Source organism: Melopsittacus undulatus, chromosome 3 (assembly GCF_012275295.1).
Source record: "Melopsittacus undulatus isolate bMelUnd1 chromosome 3, bMelUnd1.mat.Z, whole genome shotgun sequence".
Classification (NCBI taxonomy): Eukaryota; Metazoa; Chordata; class Aves; order Psittaciformes; family Psittaculidae; genus Melopsittacus; species Melopsittacus undulatus.
In genome coordinates this window covers 33,146,634-33,165,609 of record NC_047529.1, presented here as the reverse complement: position 1 = coordinate 33,165,609, position 18,976 = coordinate 33,146,634, and positions in this window count along the sequence as shown.

Here is an 18,976-nt window from a genome sequence, read left to right as displayed (position 1 = left end):
CTCGTGCTTTTCTGTCTGTGGAAAAGGCTCTGTGTGTGTGTTCTGTGATTCAGAGAAAACTCCAGGAACAAACTTGCCAACAAAGTTTTCAAGCTGACAAGCAGGTATTCTTTATTGCAGCGCCGGGAGACACGGGGGATAACTCCTCCTAACGTGTGTCTCTCTATTGCTACACAAGCCATCCTTATATAGTCTCTGGGCATACATACATATTCATGAGTCTACGTATGGATTACATCATTTTCCAGAAAGCTCCCCGCATGCGTACAGAATTGTGGTGGTGGTCTCTGAGGGTCGTTTACTTCTTCCAACAAACTCCATCACTTCTGGCAGCCTTTGAAGCACGTGCAGTAGATGCTTATACCAGTTTAATTGGTTCGCTAGCACCAGAGACATAATAATCCCTCTATCCTCCTACTTATCAGTTAGTTTACCCACAGCCTATCCTGGACACCTGCTATTCCCAGATACTCCTTATCCCTGTGTCCTGTATTTCTAGACTGTTTTTCTTAAGACCACATCAACTATAACGATTTATCTTGTGCCAGTATGTTCTCTAGCTGTACTCTATTTTTTCTATGTATTGTGCACCTCAGTAATTTTCCACTGCTACTGTTACAAAGCCATTGAACTTAACATTGCTTAAAACTAATTCTAAAGGTTTATAAATTCCATTTTGTGATTTTGTGTTCCCCTTGTTTCATCTGCAAAGAGCTGATCCCATTAGTTATAGTTCTTGATCATCGCAAAGGTAGAAACAAATTTCCCTCCTATTTTTGATTTTTCAAGTAAGAAAAATTGTGTTACATATTTCTAGAATGAAAGCTTTAACGAGATCCCAGTAGAATATTAATAACTGTGTACCCTGGCTGAATTTAAGTACATCAGTTTAATGTGGACAGGTCCACTGTGCTAGAGATTTTGTAGTGTCTATTCCACTGGGCACTGGGCAGAGACACTCAGGCTTTCACTTTGGTTAACTCTTGATTTTCACAGAATCACAGAATAGTTAGGGTTGGAAAGGACCTTAAGATCATCTAGTTCCAATACCCTTACCATGGGCAGGGACACCTCACACTAAAACATGTCACCCAAGGCTCTCTCCAACCTGGTCCTGAACACTGCCAGGGATGGAGCATTCACAACCTCCAAGGGCAATCCATTCCAGTACCTCACCACCCTCACAGTAAAGAATTTCTTCCTTATATCTAATCTACACTTCCTCTATTTAAATTTGAACCTGTTACCCCTTGTCCTATCACTACAGTCCGTAATGAATAGTCCCTCCCCAGCATCCCTATAGCCCTCTTCAGATACTGGAAGGCTGCTATGAGGTCTCCACGCAGCCTTCTCTTCTCCAGGCTCAACAGCCCCAACTTTCTCAGCCCATCCTCATATGGGGGGTGCTCCAGTCCCATGATCATCCTCGTGGCCCACCTCTGGTCTTGTTCCAACAGTTCCATGTCCTTTTTCTGTTGAGGACACCAGAACTGCACGCAATACTCCAAGCAAGGACTCATGAGAGCAGAGTGGAGGGGCAGGATCACCTTCTTTGACCTGCTGGTCACATTCCTTTTGATGCAGCCCAAGATATCGTTGGCTTTCTGGGCTGCGAGCGCACACTGAAGCTGGCTCATGTTCATTTTCTCATTGGCCAACAACCCCAAATCCTTCTCCGCAGGGCTGCACTGAATTTCCTTTTTGTCCAACCTGTAGCTGTGCCTGGGATTGCTCCGACCCAGGTGTAGGACCTTGCACTTGTCATGGTTAAACTTCATGAGGCTGGCATCAGCTCACCTCTCAAAGTGTGTCAAGGTCCCTCTGGATGGCATTCCTTCCCTCTAGCATATCAACAGAACCGCACAACTTGGTGTCATCAGCAAACTTGCTGAGGGTGCACTCAATCCCACTGTCCATGTCACTGACAAAGATGTTAGACAAGACCAGTCCCACCACCAATACCTGAGGGACACCACTCATTACTGGTCTCCAGCTGGACACTGAGCCACTGACCACAACTCTTTGAGTGCGACCATCCAGCCAGTTCTTTATCCACCGAGTGGTCCATCTATCAAACTGATGTCTCTGCAATTTAGAGACAAGGATGTTGTGTGGGACAGAATCAAACGCTTTGCAGAAGTCCAGGTAGATGACATCAGCTGTTCTACCCCTGTCCATCAGTTCTGTAGCACCATCATAGAAAGCCACCAAATTGGTCAGGCAGGATTTCCCCTTAGTGAAGCCATGCTGGCTGTCACCAAGCACCTTGTTGTTTTTGTGTGCCTTAACATGCCTTCCAGAAGAATCTGCCTTCAGATTTTGCCGGCACAGAGGTGAGACTGACTGGTGTGTAATACCCTGTGTTATCCATTTTCCCCTTCTTGAAAATGGGGGTTATATTATCCTTTTTCCAGTCATCAGGAACTTCACCTCATTGCCATGATTCTCTCCTACTTTGCAGAATCTTCAACTTGTAAATGGAGATGACATTTTACCTAGCTCATAGGATGTTTATGTGGAGCTTTGAAGCTCTAATATGCTAGACAAATTTTAAGGACTCTATTCTTATCTTTCACAGTCTTACTCTTTTGAAGGAATTGCATTCTTTTTGTAGTTGTTGTATAGTACAACCAGCATTATTGAGAATCTGTGTGATGGAGGGTGGTATGACCTACTTATCTGTACAACAGATCTATGAAGCCTGTACTGATTTTTTTTCTTCCTTTTTGTCTTAAAATATGATTGGCAGTTGTGTCTTGGAAAATTTTCTATCACTTTCATTGAAACAGATTATTTAATATTCTGCTTAGGAGAGCTTTAGAATATAACTTATGTGCTTAGAAATAAAGAATATTTTTTTTTTCCCCAAGATTTTACATGCAATGTGCAGTAACAAAAAAGAGCATAGTATATGGGAATGTTTCAGCAAATAGCCCTTTAGATTGAATATTACACCTGAAAACAAGATGGTTCTGTAACTCTACTACATATTTGCATAGAGCTCTTAAAATATGTTTTATGTGGATGGAATTTCAATTTCAGTTGTGATTTGTCAATATGCTTCATTAAGCCATAGCTACCAGGCCTGTGGTCCAGTCTGCTGCATCTTAGACGTATTACCACTACGCATACACAAAAAATCTTTTCATCAAATTATCATTAACCTCCTTGAATTTACTAACCTTGGAAGTGAAGCTGAGTGCAATCTGTCATAGCTTTAAGATTTTCCATATACTTTTAGACATGTTAAGGTCTGTATAGCTAAAGAAAGAGAGGTGGGGCCAGCAACTAATTGTGATTCTGGAGCTGAACATTTTCAGATGAACATATTCAGATGGCAGTAAAAGGGCTGGTTTGTAACCCATGCCATTTGGTCTTTTTTTATTCAGTGATTTTCTGATGTGATTGTTTGATGCAGGAGATAATAGATTTAAATTCCTTTAGGATGAAGATAGTTTAGAACCCAGTGTCTTGCAACTTGGGCAAATGCTATGACTAGAAGTCTGTGATGAAAAAGGATTATTCATAAAGACTAATTAGACTCACTGACCTATGGATACGCTAATTACTAAGCTTGCATTGCAGATCATTATCTCACCATGGTCTGGCCTATACCTTACTGCTGTCTGTTCTGGATTGACATGATGCTCATTTGTTTCTGACACTGCTGACTATTACTCCCATCTAGTATGGATAATCTCATTGGACTGTCTCTGTAGCTGTAGAAAAAGTTTCTTCTTGATATGTGTAGAGTAGCCACATTAGGTAGCTGTGCTGAATTATGCTTCAGGTACAGCTGATTTCTCACTGCTGTCTGTAGAAGGAGCCTGGGGAGATTTGACCCCAGTAGGGTCAAATGAGGCTTCATAAAAACCTCCACCACTCATTTTTTTAGGTGTAAAAAAAGAGTGGTCTTGTATTCTAAGTACCCATTGGTAGAGGTGGCTCTGAATCTCAACTGGAAAAGGTAACTAATGTGCAGCCATGTCTCGGGTTTTTGTATTCCTAGGGCTGAGAATAATTCAGCCACATTCCTTGGGCTTTTGCTTAACATGAAGGAGCAAATTTCTGTGGGTCATCTTTAGACCCACCCGGTTCTAACATTGTGTTGCTTCTTAGACACTTAAAACCTTGCTTTGTTTAGATATGCCAGTTAGAGATGAATGACCAGTTTTTCATGTTATGAACCTTAAGCTGATGGTGTGGAAGGTATTTTCTCTGCTCCTATCCCAGTCAGATTTAGAAATTATTGACTGTCTTCCCAAAGTGGAAAAGATTCCATATAGGCAGGAAAACTAGGTTTTCCATATTGTTCCATATTACAATCCCGTTCTCTGATTCTTTCATCATGTTCTTAGACGTCTCTCAATTTTCCTCATTCTAATTAAATTTTTTTGGTGCTAGATGAGTTTCTCAATACTTTAGATCTCACATCTTACAACCTCTGGGACTGTAAATTGCAGTGTAATTTAAAACTGAGGTCCTTGGGATTTTCTCTTCTTGTTGAGGTAAAGAAAAAGTAGAAACCTGGTAGGAATCAGAAGTAAAGTTTGTGAACTCATAACAAATAATTTTACTCTAAAGATAATTTAATTTATTTGATTCTTACCTGGACTTAGCAGAGCAGTATGTGGACTGATTACAGCATTGCTCAAGACATGAGATAACAGGGTGAAATGTAACATGTTGAATAGATTTTTTTTCAGACCAAAGCAATACTGTTTACCAAATCATTGGCAGCATCTTATCACACTAAAACAGACACAGACTTCTTACATTTAGTTTTGAGAGGCAGCTGAAATGTAATATGTGTACAGAACCTTTAAATGACATTGAAACAGCTGGTCTACAGAAAAGCTAAATAGCATTGAACATTAATATCTTCCATGCATCTTCACTTTCTGAAACAGACTGGGTAGAATTGGGAGAAAAAGCGGGTTTTCTTAATTTCTACGTCTATGTCATGCAATGGGATTTACTTCATAGGATCCCTGAAACTCTTTGCATTCCACTGAATTCCAAAGTTTTTAACTTTTTGATAACTCCCTATTAATTTAGTTTAATTTTGGAAACAAACAGTAATATAAATGATGGTAAATTAAACAGTGCCAGGCCTGTGTGCTGTTTCTGAAACCAGTTAGTGCATTCTTGGCCACAGCTATACTACTAAACTCTGTTCAATCTTCCAAAACTGTGTTGCTTTAGGCAAAACATTGCCAGCAGGTCCAAGGAGGTGATACTTCTTCTTTACTCAGCACTGGAACAATTAATCTAGTTCTTGTCTCCCCAGTATAACAGAGACATGAACATGATTGAGCTAGTCCAGCAAAGCGCCACTAGGATGATGAAAGGACAGGCGTATCTTACATAGAGGAGAGCTGAGGCTGTTCATCTTCAAAAAACGAAGGCTTGGGGAAATCTTGGGAAGTAAATGTGAAAGAGCCAGACTCACAGTGGTGTGCCCAGTGACAGGACAAGGTGCAATAAAAACAAATTGAAACACGGGAAATTTTTTTAAACGTAAAAATGTGTCTACTGTGAACCTGGTCAAATACTGGAACAGGTTACTGTCCTGAGTGCTTAAACCACAACAGTTACCCAGAGAGACTGTGGCATCTCCTTCTTGGAGATACTCAAAACCTGACTAGACACAACCCTGACCAACCTGCTCCAGCTGACCCTGATGTGAGCCAGGTGATTGAACTAGACGATCTCCAGAGGTCCCTTCCCAGCTTAATAATTCTATAAAAACAGGGTGGCCACTTTAAAATTGCCTGTTGGGAATTGTCTTAGGTCTGAGTTAAAACTTGAATTACACCTAGGAATGGTTTAGAACAGTATCCTTGACCTGAGCCACACCACAGCTGCGATCATTCTAAACTCAGAGACACTGAGAGAAAATACAGAAAAACTGCAGGTGGCTTTGTGATATTAAAAAACTTTCAGATACTTGACTAATATATCTGTTTCCTTAGCTCAAAATTAAGCAAAACTAATTGCCACTTCAATTGCCTCATGTCAGATTGCTATGTTACATTTTTATTGCTGCCTTTCTTTTTAATGTGAGAACTAAGCCATTTCCAGTACATAGTAGCTAAGATTGTTATTTAACAAACTTATTGCTATTGTGTGGTCCAAGGCAACATCCTCAAGTACTTTTGCTCTCTTTTCACACCACTTTTTGGTCCTATTTTGTGGCCTTTTGGTACAGATCTAGAGACACTGCAACGTTTTGTCCTGTTTCGTAAGTATTCTCAGTGCCTCATGAAATAAACATCAGTGATGATATAGGTACTCCCTTCCATTCCTGTAATCAGAATGAGGGGTTCATATGCAATGACTATTGAGATATAAACCTCCTAATGCAGGCCAACCCATGCTCTTGTCATTAAAAAAAAAATGTGTTGTATGTTTTTGTTTGCATTATCAGCTTTTTTTGTGAGACTGATACTCATAAAAAGTTTTATTTCATACAACTGTGCTTCTTGTAATGCTAATCCATATGAGGTGGCTTCAGTGAAATAGACATATATTAAATAATCAAAGTCTGGAGAAGGAGAACAAAAAAACCCCCACACCCCAGGTGAACACTTTAGACCTATATGCACAATGAGAAAGAAAGTGTGTAGCAGCCATATGATGATCACAAAATCTCACAAAACCTACTAGGAATCAAAGTCCTAATCAGCAGCAGAGCATGGCCACAAATCATGCATTCTAGGAGATGGCTGTCTCAGGGTATTAGGACTTAACAATCTCCTTAATATTCTATTTATTTTGTCTTTTCTTGGGATTTCACTAATTTTACTTCTATTTCTGGTCACTGGCATGGCCCAAGCATGAGCAGAGCACAGCTAAAAGTATTTTTGAGGGCTTTACATCATTCTTTGTAATACCAAAAGCAAGGTAAGGCCTGTCCCAATGTATCTCTGCTCTGTTAAGTGAGTTTCTTTTTACCACAGAAAGCTACCTCCTTTCGTGTCAAGGAGAGAGGTTGCCATAGCCTGAAGCAGCCGTTCTCTGTACAGAAAGGAAAAGTGTTATGTGTTGATCCTCTTTCATGACAGGAGATTTGAGAATTGGCAGGTCTTTCCAGGACCCACAGGAATATCCTGCCAACCTCTGCTCTCTGTAGCAAGTATATAACCTGAAACTGCCTCTAAGCCAATTCACCACTCCGATTAAAGAGCCATAGCCTGGCTCACCAATTGTGTTATTTTTGTATGAAATCCATAAAATTGCCTCAGACAAATCAAATGTGTGATGCAAAGTGATTGTATACAGATAAAGAGATTCTGAGAGGGCACTGCCCACAGAATGCGTGTCTGACATTTTTGCAGTAAATGAAAGCTCCAACAGGTATTCAGTGGGGATAAAGGTATTAATGCAATATTAAATAGATAATCTAATCTTTCAGTCACAGTGTCTTCCCTGATCAATAGGATTTTCAAGTCAAATTGTTTGGTATCTACCTGTCCATTCACTTTTGTAACTGAGAATCCAGAGGAGGGGTTTATTTTTCCCAGTGCTATTTTTTTCTAGCCTAAACATACAGTGAATACTTTTTTCTTTAAAAGGGCATCAAAAAAGTGGAATTAAATCCAGTCTTCATTGTATGAAAGCCTGAATATACGTGTACATTGCATCCTGTATGTGATATGATCTAGCTGCTTCATAAAATAAAATTCTTTAATGACTGTTGTGCCTGTGGGTAATAAAAGTAATCTGAAAGTGGCATTACTTGAAATCTGTGAAATACAGAAAAGGGTCAATCTTGTTTATTTGCTCATCATCCATTTATGTTTGTTTGCTTGTTTGTTTAACAAACCATGCACAAAGTAACACAACAAAGAAAAGAAACTTTTAAGCATAGCAGAATATTTCTGTTTTCCTATGATGCATTATAAATATATGCTTTAGAACACCAGCTATATTTCTCTTTGCTTAGCTAGGTTGTATTTCTAAGTGGGATACTTCTGTTCTCAGGGTGCTAAGCACTTAGTATTTTAACCACATTCTCTCATTGCTTCAGCTAACTGGGAGCTAATTTCTGGTTCTTGTGAATATTTTATGCCTTTATGAGGTAGTAATTATATCAATCTTGTGTCTTGAATAAAAATTCTTAGAGATCTCTGGTTTTCTGTGATCTTCATTGTTTGCATGTGTATGCTTTTTTTTTAGTAATTCTTTGAAAAGATATGAAACAATTAGAGGAGAGAATGAAAGCGTGATTAATATTCTGAAGTTAGAGGAAGTAGATGTTAAGGTGTATAATAGTGGATTCAATTGATAGAGAATTTAAAAGGTGGTAACAGGAAGTCCTTACCAACCCATATTAGATCTATTCTCCATGTGTATCAGTTTTCAGGTTGTGTGGAGAGCTTTATCATCCTATTTTTTCCCAAGATTATTAATTGAGATATGTGGAGCAGCACTCAAGTGGGATTCACCTTTATACTGGAAAAGTCCTGGGAACTATCAAGCAATCTAAGGTCCCTCTGCTGTCCACATGCATGCTTCTGAGGAGTTCTAGAGATGAGCAGCCAGAGTACTCTCTGCAGAGTTAGCCGTGCCTATATTGCAGGGAAAGTGTGCTCCATAGGAAACACAGGAAATTCAGCGATCACTTTTGCATTCATTAAACAAAAGAGAAACCATTTCTGCATTAGTTTGTGAGAACTCTTGGGACTCTTAGCCGGGGATTATATTGTTCTAGGCATTATATGAGCACAAAACAAAGATTTCCTTGTCCCTAAGAGATTAATATAAAGTATTCATCATCCTCATTTGGAATTAATTGAGTTCATTCTCTGACTCTGTAAATAAAATATTTACTACTTGGGAAATCTTTATATAGGCAGAGATAAACTGATATTGGTTAGAAAAATAGGTGGTCATCTTTGGAAACAAAGTACATCAATTTGAACATATTGATGTTGTAGTACTTTTCTTCAGAAGGCAGTATAATTTTAAAGACCAATTTATTTACCACAGTTTTTGAGGTATAAAAAACAGTAACATGTCCTTTAAATTATGGTTATTAGAACAAAGTACCTAGTTCCTTGATAAGCTTGGATGGGTAAATTGCTGGGATTTAATCCAGTAGAGAAAAAGATAATTAGAGTGGAGGAAGCAGCCGGAAGACTTGGCAGAACTTACTTTGGTGTGAGCTGTTAAGGAAATTAATGTTGTTTTGCAAAACAGGCAGAAAATTTGGGGAAGCTGCTACATCTGCATAGCCTGGGAACATATGTGGCCCCAACAGCTCTCATCCTCATGACTTTAGAGAAGTGGCCCCTGTCCTTTTCATTGCAGACCCTGCCACCTGAATTTTTGTCTCCTCAAGATGTGGGTGTTATGAATGGGTTTTTCATAGTGCCAGGTCTGAAAGTGAACACAGAGGGAAGAGGTACAGAATGCTTCATCTGCTTTGTGAGTTGAACTGCGGACTGGGGTCCTTCAACCAATTGACCCTACACTAATTTTCAGAATCAGAATAGACTGATGTTGATCAGGTGTTCTGTGAATTGGTTAGGTGTTCTACAATTTGGGGCTCATTTCTCTGTGTATGTGGGTGGTTTAAAGCCTGGATCTGTTGTGTTTCTGACCAAGCTTTAAACTCATCTCTTGCAAGCTGGTAAGAAGGGTGGGCTGAGTGGTCTGTAGTTGTACTAAACAGCTTGATTTTTGTAACATTTGGCATGTTGATAATCTAGGGAATAGATAAGCCTATAGACAGCCATACATTACGGCCATGCATTTCAAATACTAAGAAATAACTGAAAAAGTAGACTTTTATGTAAATCAACAGCGTAAGAACCACAAAGTAGTTTGAGATTAGAATTAACTGAATTGATACTTGGTCAAAATTACTCTACTAATCTGACCTGTTTCTTATTCTAGAAGAAACAGGGGAATGAGATTAATGACCCATGAGAGAGAGCAGCAATGCAGATTTATCCACCTATCCGCTTAACAGCTGAGAGATGTAGAAATCTTATAACTGGCATTGTACTTTAGATTACCTCTCAGATTGACAGTACTCATGCAGTTTCACCTGTGTTGTACAGATCTACTGGAATTCTGACAAGTCAAACATCCCAAATTTGACTTTTCTTTCCCTATCCATTATATGTTTTATAGTTTTGTACCTTTTTTGTCCATGCACTGCAAACCACATTACCAAGTAAGAGAGTATTAGTGTCTTCATACTAAAATTAACTTTAGTTAGGGCTTTTTGAGCCAATTTCTTTTTTAAAGGATCCGTGTTTGTTGTTGTGGCCCACTGCAACATCATGAATAGCTTGAAGGGAGTTACTTACATCTGTCTTCTTTCCAATGAGTTGCCCAATAAAAAGCCATTTCATAGAGTTCTTCTTCAGACTTTTTGGAGATGCTCTTCTGAGCTTTAACAGTATACACAGTCATTTTCATGCCAGAATGATTTTCCTAGCCAAATTTGTAAGATTGCTGGATAGAGCTTTATAATGGGAGCTGGCTGCAATCTTAACTATGGTGTGGCTAATATTTTCATGTAATGATGGAGAAGTGTATTCTGTTTATGTGATTCAAATAGTAATGTTGAAATTGAGGAGAGACACGAAATGTTTTCATATCATTAAACAAATAAAACAAAATACTCTAAAAAGAGAAGGGGAATATGACAGCTAGTGTTATTTTTATTTACTCCCTCTGTTCTACTTATACTTTCTCTATTTTTTTTCTCCTTTCTCTTTTCTTCTGCCACCTATTTTTAATTAGTAGGTAGTATCACAGGTTTCAGAGATAACATTAGAAGGAAGTTATACGGCTGGGTTTTATGCTACACCTACTGAGAAATCGCAGGTGTCGTGGATGCCAAATAGGGTCCCAAATGAAAATTATTACTGCAAAGGGCAGGATTTTCTCAAGATTGTCTTATTCAGAGGCAGAATTTATTTTGTGTAAAAGACATACAAAAGCATTTCCCATCTAAGCCAGTATGCATAAGTTGGGAAACAATGTAAGACTGTTTAGGCTGATTCTTATGTCTTTTAAGGCAGATTTCTTGCTCACTCTGATAGAATTCACATATTGCCCCCAAAGCTAGCAGTAGTGGTGATACAGCTGTGAATTAAATTACAGAAGCAATGGCTGTTGTGGGATATTTTGGATTACAGGTTCGGGTTATACTGATTTCAAATCCTTACTGTTTTTTTTAACTTTCCAGGTGTCGTAGTTTAAACCAAGTCCCCCTACTCCCGGAGAGTTAGGAAGGAGAATCCAAAGAATGTAGCCCCCACGGATTGAGATAAGAACGGTTTAATTGCTAAGGCATAACACAAAACCCCTACTGCCATTTACTACTACAAATAATAATGATACAGCAAACAGCAAGTGAAAAGAATACAACACCCCACCAGCCACCGACCCATAACTCACTCCACCCTACCCGGCCGAGCACCATGTGCTCCCTCCTCCATTTTTCTCCAGAGCTCTCTCCCTCCAGCTTTCTCTTTCCCAGTATGCATCCTGGGCATCACGTGCTATGGTATGGAGTACCTCATTGACTAGCCTGGGTCAGGTGTCCTGTCTCTCCTTCCTCCCGGACTCCCCTCCTCCACCTGGCTGGAAAAAACCTTGAACAAAAAACACCCTCAAAACGTGCTCAAACCATGACACCAGGTTATAAGTGCTCTGAAAATTATTTTTCACTAAATAACAGATGTATGAACAACCAAAGCATATTCCGATTTTCTCAATCAATAAATTTAAAACAGAACTTCCAAATATTCGTAGGCTGAAGAGGGCTTCTGCATTAATTTATGCATATTGATGGTACTCCATTTGATAAGCCTTTCAGTCTCCTTTCCTAACAGCAACCTTTTCTCTACAGAGACCAATAAAGCTTGCTGGGCATGTGTGGACTTATATTTTGACTGGTATGTGAACAAAGAGTGCTTCATCTTGTACAGCAATCAATAAGAAAATATTCATGCTCCTTGTCCTGGCCTATGCCCCTCAAGCACCCTGGGTCTAGAGCAAAAGCTCCTACTACAGCATGTCAACAGGATAGGGACTGTACATGTAGCTAATACCTCTAGGCCTGTCAATAACTATTTCAGTAGCCTTGGGCAGAAACATATACTGTTTCCTATTCTTTCCTCACATTGTTTCTCAGTGCTTTTTGCCTTATATTCCCAGTAGCACCTTCTTTTTGTTTAACTTATTGAAAACTCCACATAGAAAATCCTAACAGTAGGTCAGCAGCAAGGCAGCAGTCAAGCTTTAAGTCAAGTTAACACTTGTTTTGTAGAGGGATTGTCCCTCATCACCTTATCCTCCTTCTGTGTCTGCATAGGCTGCATAATCATTGGCTTTTGAATCAAACCTGCAGTCTATTAACACTGCCATTAACTGAAGAAAAGGAAATGTTAGTTGCTGGTTGTACACTGTGAATTCTTATCAGATATTTGTAAAGAACTATTGGTATACACATATAGAGCCAATAGAGGTAGTTCAAGTTAGAGGTGTTTTGAGGGGTCATTTTGGACTAATCTGACTTTAGGGTGCTGTAAAAAGGGGTACTTCAACTCTATCCCAGTACTGTTGGTCACATCTACTTACCATTCTCTAATGTCCTAGATCAAACAGATTAAAGAGTTCATGCTCTGACAGCAGCCCTCCAGACTAAAAAGACTTCAGCATCACACTTCCCTGACATCTGTTTGGAAAAAATACAAAGACTCCCAAAACCACCCCAACTTTAGGCTAGCAGTTTCTAAAATTTCTTTTGCTATATAATGCATACTTTCATGCATAGCAACTTCTACAAATATATGCTAAGTATTTTTGTCAGAAAGGTTCAAAGGCTTTGCCAGAATCTTTTCTGTCTAAGGTAAAGGTCTTGTCATGTCTGGAATCCTTATAAAAATACAAGATTCAAAGTAAAAAAATACCTTTTGCAAGAGAGAGCATAATGACCACCAATCATGGGATCAGTGTTATTCAAGCTAACTTTGCTTTATAATAGCCTATTCTGTGTTCCTGGCAGTTCACACAGTTACTGGTGTCTGCTCTTCATCTCAGGACAAGGTCACTCTTACCTCTTAGATTTTTGCATCTTAAGAAATAGGAAGTTATTTTTACAAAATAATTTTAAATAAAAACAGGATTTAGAATTGTGCTGAGCTCATATGTTCTGTTTTTCTCACAGCAGTTAGGTATACTTCAGTGCTAAATGCAGATAATTATACTTACCCAGCTGGGTACTGAATTTTGAAATCCTTATTTAAAAGGTATTCACCGAATATGCTTTTATTTCACAAAAACAGGTAAGTAGCAAAGAGTCTAAAGAAAATTTTATCTTGTGTCTGTGCTTTCTTAAGGACTTTGTTACCTTGCAAGAATGTGTGGAAATCTTCCTGGCTTGTTTTTCCAGCAGAATTTACTAAATCCAGACTGCATATTAAGTCAATAAAGACATCTTGCAGCTAGCAGGCCTAGGAAAGAGGGAATATTGCATGGATACCTTGGGTAAAAAATAGCATAGACTGAGGTTTACATCTTCCAAGATACTAATTACCATAAAGACAGAAAAAGAGATAAGGTTATAATTCTGTCTAAAATGAGAACAATGTTGTGAGATCCTGAATGTGCACATGGTGGGATAGTGGTATTAGTACCAATACCTTCCAGATCACTGTCTGATTTTGGGACCCCCTAGGCAGTGACAGGCCACCTCATTGTCAGGTCATCTCAGTCATACACTTTTATGTGACTGCAGCATTCTCAAGTTCTCGGGCAACTTTGAGAGCTGAAAACCACTGTGTAGGTTTTCTAGATGTTGGTTGAGAACTTCTTAAATGCATATGTCCAGCTAATGCTCAGGTCAAAATTTTATGATAGTCCATATTGTATATATAGAAACTACATTACTGCTTGTCTTTAGCATGAGCTTCAAAACATGCCACGTCAACCAGAATGCTCAGAAAAGCCCATTGTTTTGCTACTGTGCACATGCAGTGTATCTGGACTGAGCATGTTCACATCAACAACCTTCATGCTGAACCTCTCATAGCCTGCATATCACCTTCCAGTACTTAAGAAAAATGGCACTGCAACATATCATGAGTAGAAAGTTGTTTCCCTAGCTCTGAAATGTAAAGCACTGTCTCACTTGAATGATGAGAACTGCTGAGATGGCTGTTGACTTGTGTGAAGCACAGCTATGCATCTTTCCTCATCTTTTGTAGCAGAGCACCTTTATCAAGACTTTTGAAAATTTTTTTTGCCCAGTCATCAATGAGCTCACTTTTTAATTTTGCTAGAGCTGTCTTTTTCTATTTCTGTGTCTATGTATTGATGTTATGTTAATAGAGAATAGTCCTTCGAGTTCTATTAATTTTTCAATTGCCTGTTCTAGCTTGTTCTATTCCTGCCCTTCTTGTCATTTATAATATGTGGATAGCTTCCTGTCTGCTGGTAGAGATTGAGATTTTCAGTTCTCCATGGCTTGAAATGTTTTGTGTCTGCCCTTTTTTTTGATGTGCTCTGCTAAAATTGATGACTAAAGCAGCTTTTCACAAAGAACTGTCCCCATTATCTGCACCATTCTACTTTTTTTATTTTTTACTCTTGCTATTTTCAAAACAACTGATTGTGTCATAGATTTTTTTAATTCCTTCCCATGTTATCCTTGCCTCCCTTTAAAACACTTATGGATTACTTTTCTCCATTTCTGTGCCTGTAATTAGTCCATCTCCATGGGTGTTGTAAAAAGTGGGAAGAAGATTTCATAAGTCTCTGGAATTAAAGGTTACATCCCTATGAGGGGGGAAATTTGCCATTAACTGAATCATTAGCTAGAATTACCAGTATCAGCCAGGTTGCCAGTAGTCACTAGACTCAGTAATCAGTGTCATCATCTTTGTGGTTGTTGCTTTTGCCCTTGTTGGGTGTTGTTGATGTGTTGGTGTAAGGTCCTGAACATAGTGATGCCAGCAAAGTTGCAGTCAAGAGACCTCAGCATTCTGACTTCTCTTGAAGAATGATTCCAGTGGCTAAAATTTGTCAGAGACAAGCACAGTTTCAACACACTTTGACTAGTGATTATCTGGGTGGGAGTTAAGAGGTATGTACTGGTGAAAAGATGGTTGGCAAAACACAGTGATGTCATGCAGCCTTTTTTTTTGGTCATTGGCACGGTTTCATCGTCTTTTGTGGTTATGTTTTTTTTGACACTGCAGCTGTATCTTTGTTTTCTAACTGTTCCCTTTCTATCCCTATCTCAGTCTGCAATTAGTACAGTGTTTCTTTTCAACCATCCAGTAAGATTGCACAGTCAATGCCTTAGCAAGCCTTTGTGTTGCCAGTACTCTGATGAGCCCTATATTGGGCACTCACTAGAACATATTTCCCTGTCAGAAGCAGGTCAGACAGGTGGTTCCATCAATGCTGAAACAGCTAAAACTTAATTTCTTTCTGATTTGTGTCTTGTGTTCAGCTCATGAGCTTCCTTTGTCCAATAAAATGTGAAATCACACTGTAACCTTTCCCTTATATGGGATTTTTATAGGCTTTCTCACTCATTTTGCAAAATCTGCGAGGAATTCTAACTTTCTGCCAGTCAGTAACATAAGCACAGGAGTGAGTGGGAGGTAACATTTGCACATGTATGTGTGTGGTGGGAGGTGGGTGGGGTAGGGAGGTTCTGCATCCTTAAGAGGCTGTGCTGCAAGTTGTTTGCATAAGAAAGACAATATCTTAAAGCCTTATGGACACCCTGAAAAATTCTATATTGGTATCAGTAACTGGTAAAATTATGAGACACAAGTTTTGGTGACAACTGAGCTGGGATGTTTCAGGACTTGTGCATGCCATATGGATATAGGTAAGTCTGTACTGAAAGTGTGTATGCACCCAAAAGAATCAATAACAGTTTTTGTCTACAATAAAACAGCTGTTATCATACTGCTTGCAAACCAAAATGTCTCCTGACATGCCTATATGGCTTTGAAAATTATTTCCAGGTAACTCAGAAGTCTGAAACCAAGTAAATACAGAAGTACAGAATACAGAAACAACCAAATATGGAAAAACTGAACTAAACTAAAGAAAGAAGAGGGAAGAAAATAATGTGAGATGAAAGCATCCATCTCCTTGCAGCTTTTGCCACAGAAAAGGTGACTGATAGTTCACAAAGAAGTCATTAAGTTCTTTACAATGTTGTTAAAAACACATTCCAGGTGATTAGTGTTGTCTATAACGCCAGTTTATTTCTTGTTTCTCTTGAAAAAGAGAATAATACTGAAAAAAATCCACATCAGAAGGTGTATTCAGTTCTACCCAGAACTATACTTTGCCAGATGTTAGGATTCTTTTTCTTGAAGAAAAATAGAATTCCAGTCTTTAGATCTTTTTTTAAGGGTGAAATGTTTAAACTCCTCTCTCTCAAACTTCAGATTTTGTGAAGAGTGAAAAGTGGGAAGTGCCCTGAAAAGTCCTCTTACTGTCTGCATTGCTGTAATTACTGTAGTAATTTCTCCCTTCAGTTTGGTTTATTTCAAGCTCTACAGCAAGGAAGGCTGGCTGTGTGAACTCTGTTATTACAAGCACAATGATAAGGTGGTTGACAGGTTATCTTCTTTTGCCTGAAACTGCCAGTTAGCTGGTCTGGTTCATACTACCTCTATACCTTTTTCTTGCTATATACTCTTGTTTCCTGTATTTTTTAGTTCTTTACTATATGAAGTTCATACAGATAAAAAACATGCAAAGAGAAAGAGAACTGTGTAAAAAAATCCAGTTCACTCAGTAGCCATAAATAATATACCTTCAAGAAGAAAATTGTAAATAGGCAGTGAAGTCCAGCATACAAGAGACTGCTAAAATATTTGGGAGTATCTTACCAAAATTAGTAGTCAAGATACTTTCGTAAGACTGTTGTGGTCATAAAGGAAAAAAAAAATTAAAATAGGGACTTATTAAAATAATAGCTTTTTCATTACAAGTCACAGTAAGATGACTTTGATTCTCCATACATTCAGGTTCTACACTTTACTCAGGAAGAAACAGCAAGTACTATTACAATATCTGAAAAATGCAGAAATGACAAGTCATTAGTAGTTGTTGTACATAGTTATAAATGTGAGAAATAAATAAACAAGGGAATTTAAACACAGCAGGAGCAGCTTCCTGTAAGGTACTCTTGTGAAGGCAATCATAATGCAAAAGTATAAACTTTAATAAAGTTAAAATACACCTAGAATAAAAGAAATCCCAGTACTGCTCTAGGTTACCCTAAGATTTAGACAAAGCAAATGGTGATGAATACCAATAGTATTTAATAACTTTTATTTTCCATAATTTAAAAAGGGAATGATATACTCATGTATCAGAATGACAAAGTGCTCTCCAGTCCATTGATTAAATAGCTCATATAAAAGCAATAATAAAAAAAAATATTTAAGACCAGACCCCCGACATCTTTGCCCAAAAGTCTCATAAGATTCCGTAGATGCTCTTTTTAGACCTGAGAATCATGATGGTCAACAGCTTTAACATGAACCATCAGTGTGTCCTTGACTCTAAGACCAAGGGCATCTTTAACTTTATTCGCAAGAATGCAGCCAGCAACTCCAAGCTAGCCATCCTTCTGCTGTATTCCACACTTGAGAAATACGGAGTACTGTGTCTGATTTGGGGTTTGCCAGTATATGAAAGGCATATTGAAGTAAGTCTGGTGAAGGTCCACCAAGATATGTTTGGGGCTGGAGAGAATGGAGTGCAGGGAGAGGCAGAAATGTATATTTTTGTTGAGTCATAAAAAAGCTAAAGGGAGATCCAATTGCTGTCTATCTGTTGTCGGGAGGTTATAGAGAACGTGCAGCCACACTTCTCAGAGGTACACAGAGAAGGATGGGAGGTTCAACACATGGAATTCCAATGCAGTGTAAGGAAAAATTTTCACTGTGAGGATGGTCAAACATTAAAGGCTGTCCAAACAGGCTATGAGATGTTCATGCTTGGAGATACACAAACTGCACAAGGCCCTGAAAAAGCTGTTCTAACTAGGACTGCACTGGGCAAATGAGCTTTGGAGGTCCCTTCCAACCCATCTGATTCCATGATTTTATGATTAAAGGCTGGTACTTTTAAACAAGCAGGAGATTATCAGGGGTGTTCTAGAATTACAGAAGAATTCTCCAGTTAAGAATTAAACTGAACTTTGTGCTGTTTACTAAGTTACCTATTGGATAATTAACGAGACAGGAGTCCTAGACAGAAAGTAATAGCTGAAACTGGATGCAATGAACAAGTAGGAAATTTTATGAGTAGCAGAAACAAGACTTGAAAGCTAAACCTTGAGAACCTTAAGAGGTCTGAAGTCTAATATAAGTAGGAGTCATGGGTGCATAAAGTGCTCTTCTTCTTTTGTTGTATCTTTTAGGGGGGTTTGTTTTGGTTTTTGTTTTTGGTTTTTTTTTTTTTTAGAAACATGAAGCCTTTGAAATCTCTAGCACCCTGCCAATTATGTTTGAAATTGCCAGTCAGTTTATGGTTTCTTAGGTGAGACTCATCAACAAGCAAGCAAATACACAGACATTGTCTTATTTCCATAGGAAATCAGGCAGAAAATGAAAGGATGAAAATATAATTAAGACCAGACAATATTATGGAAAAAGAGCCCTGTGAAAGAAACATGATTCATTCATATCATTAGAAGTGGGATTCACAAAGCTAAAAGCAAAGATCGAATAAGCTTAGATGCTTTATTAGTCACTTATAACTTGTCAGCTACAAAAACCATGTACTGTGAAGTATCAGTAAAGAGCATTTTTAGAGGAATTAAAAATTACCTTGCTGAATAGAACTGGAAAATGAGATGTTAGTGGGGAATCATAGCTGTAGAAAAGCTTAAATAGTAGGGTTCCTTAGTACTCAATTGTTTCAGTCAGTGGCTGAAGGTGAATATAAAATCACTGACAACAAAGTA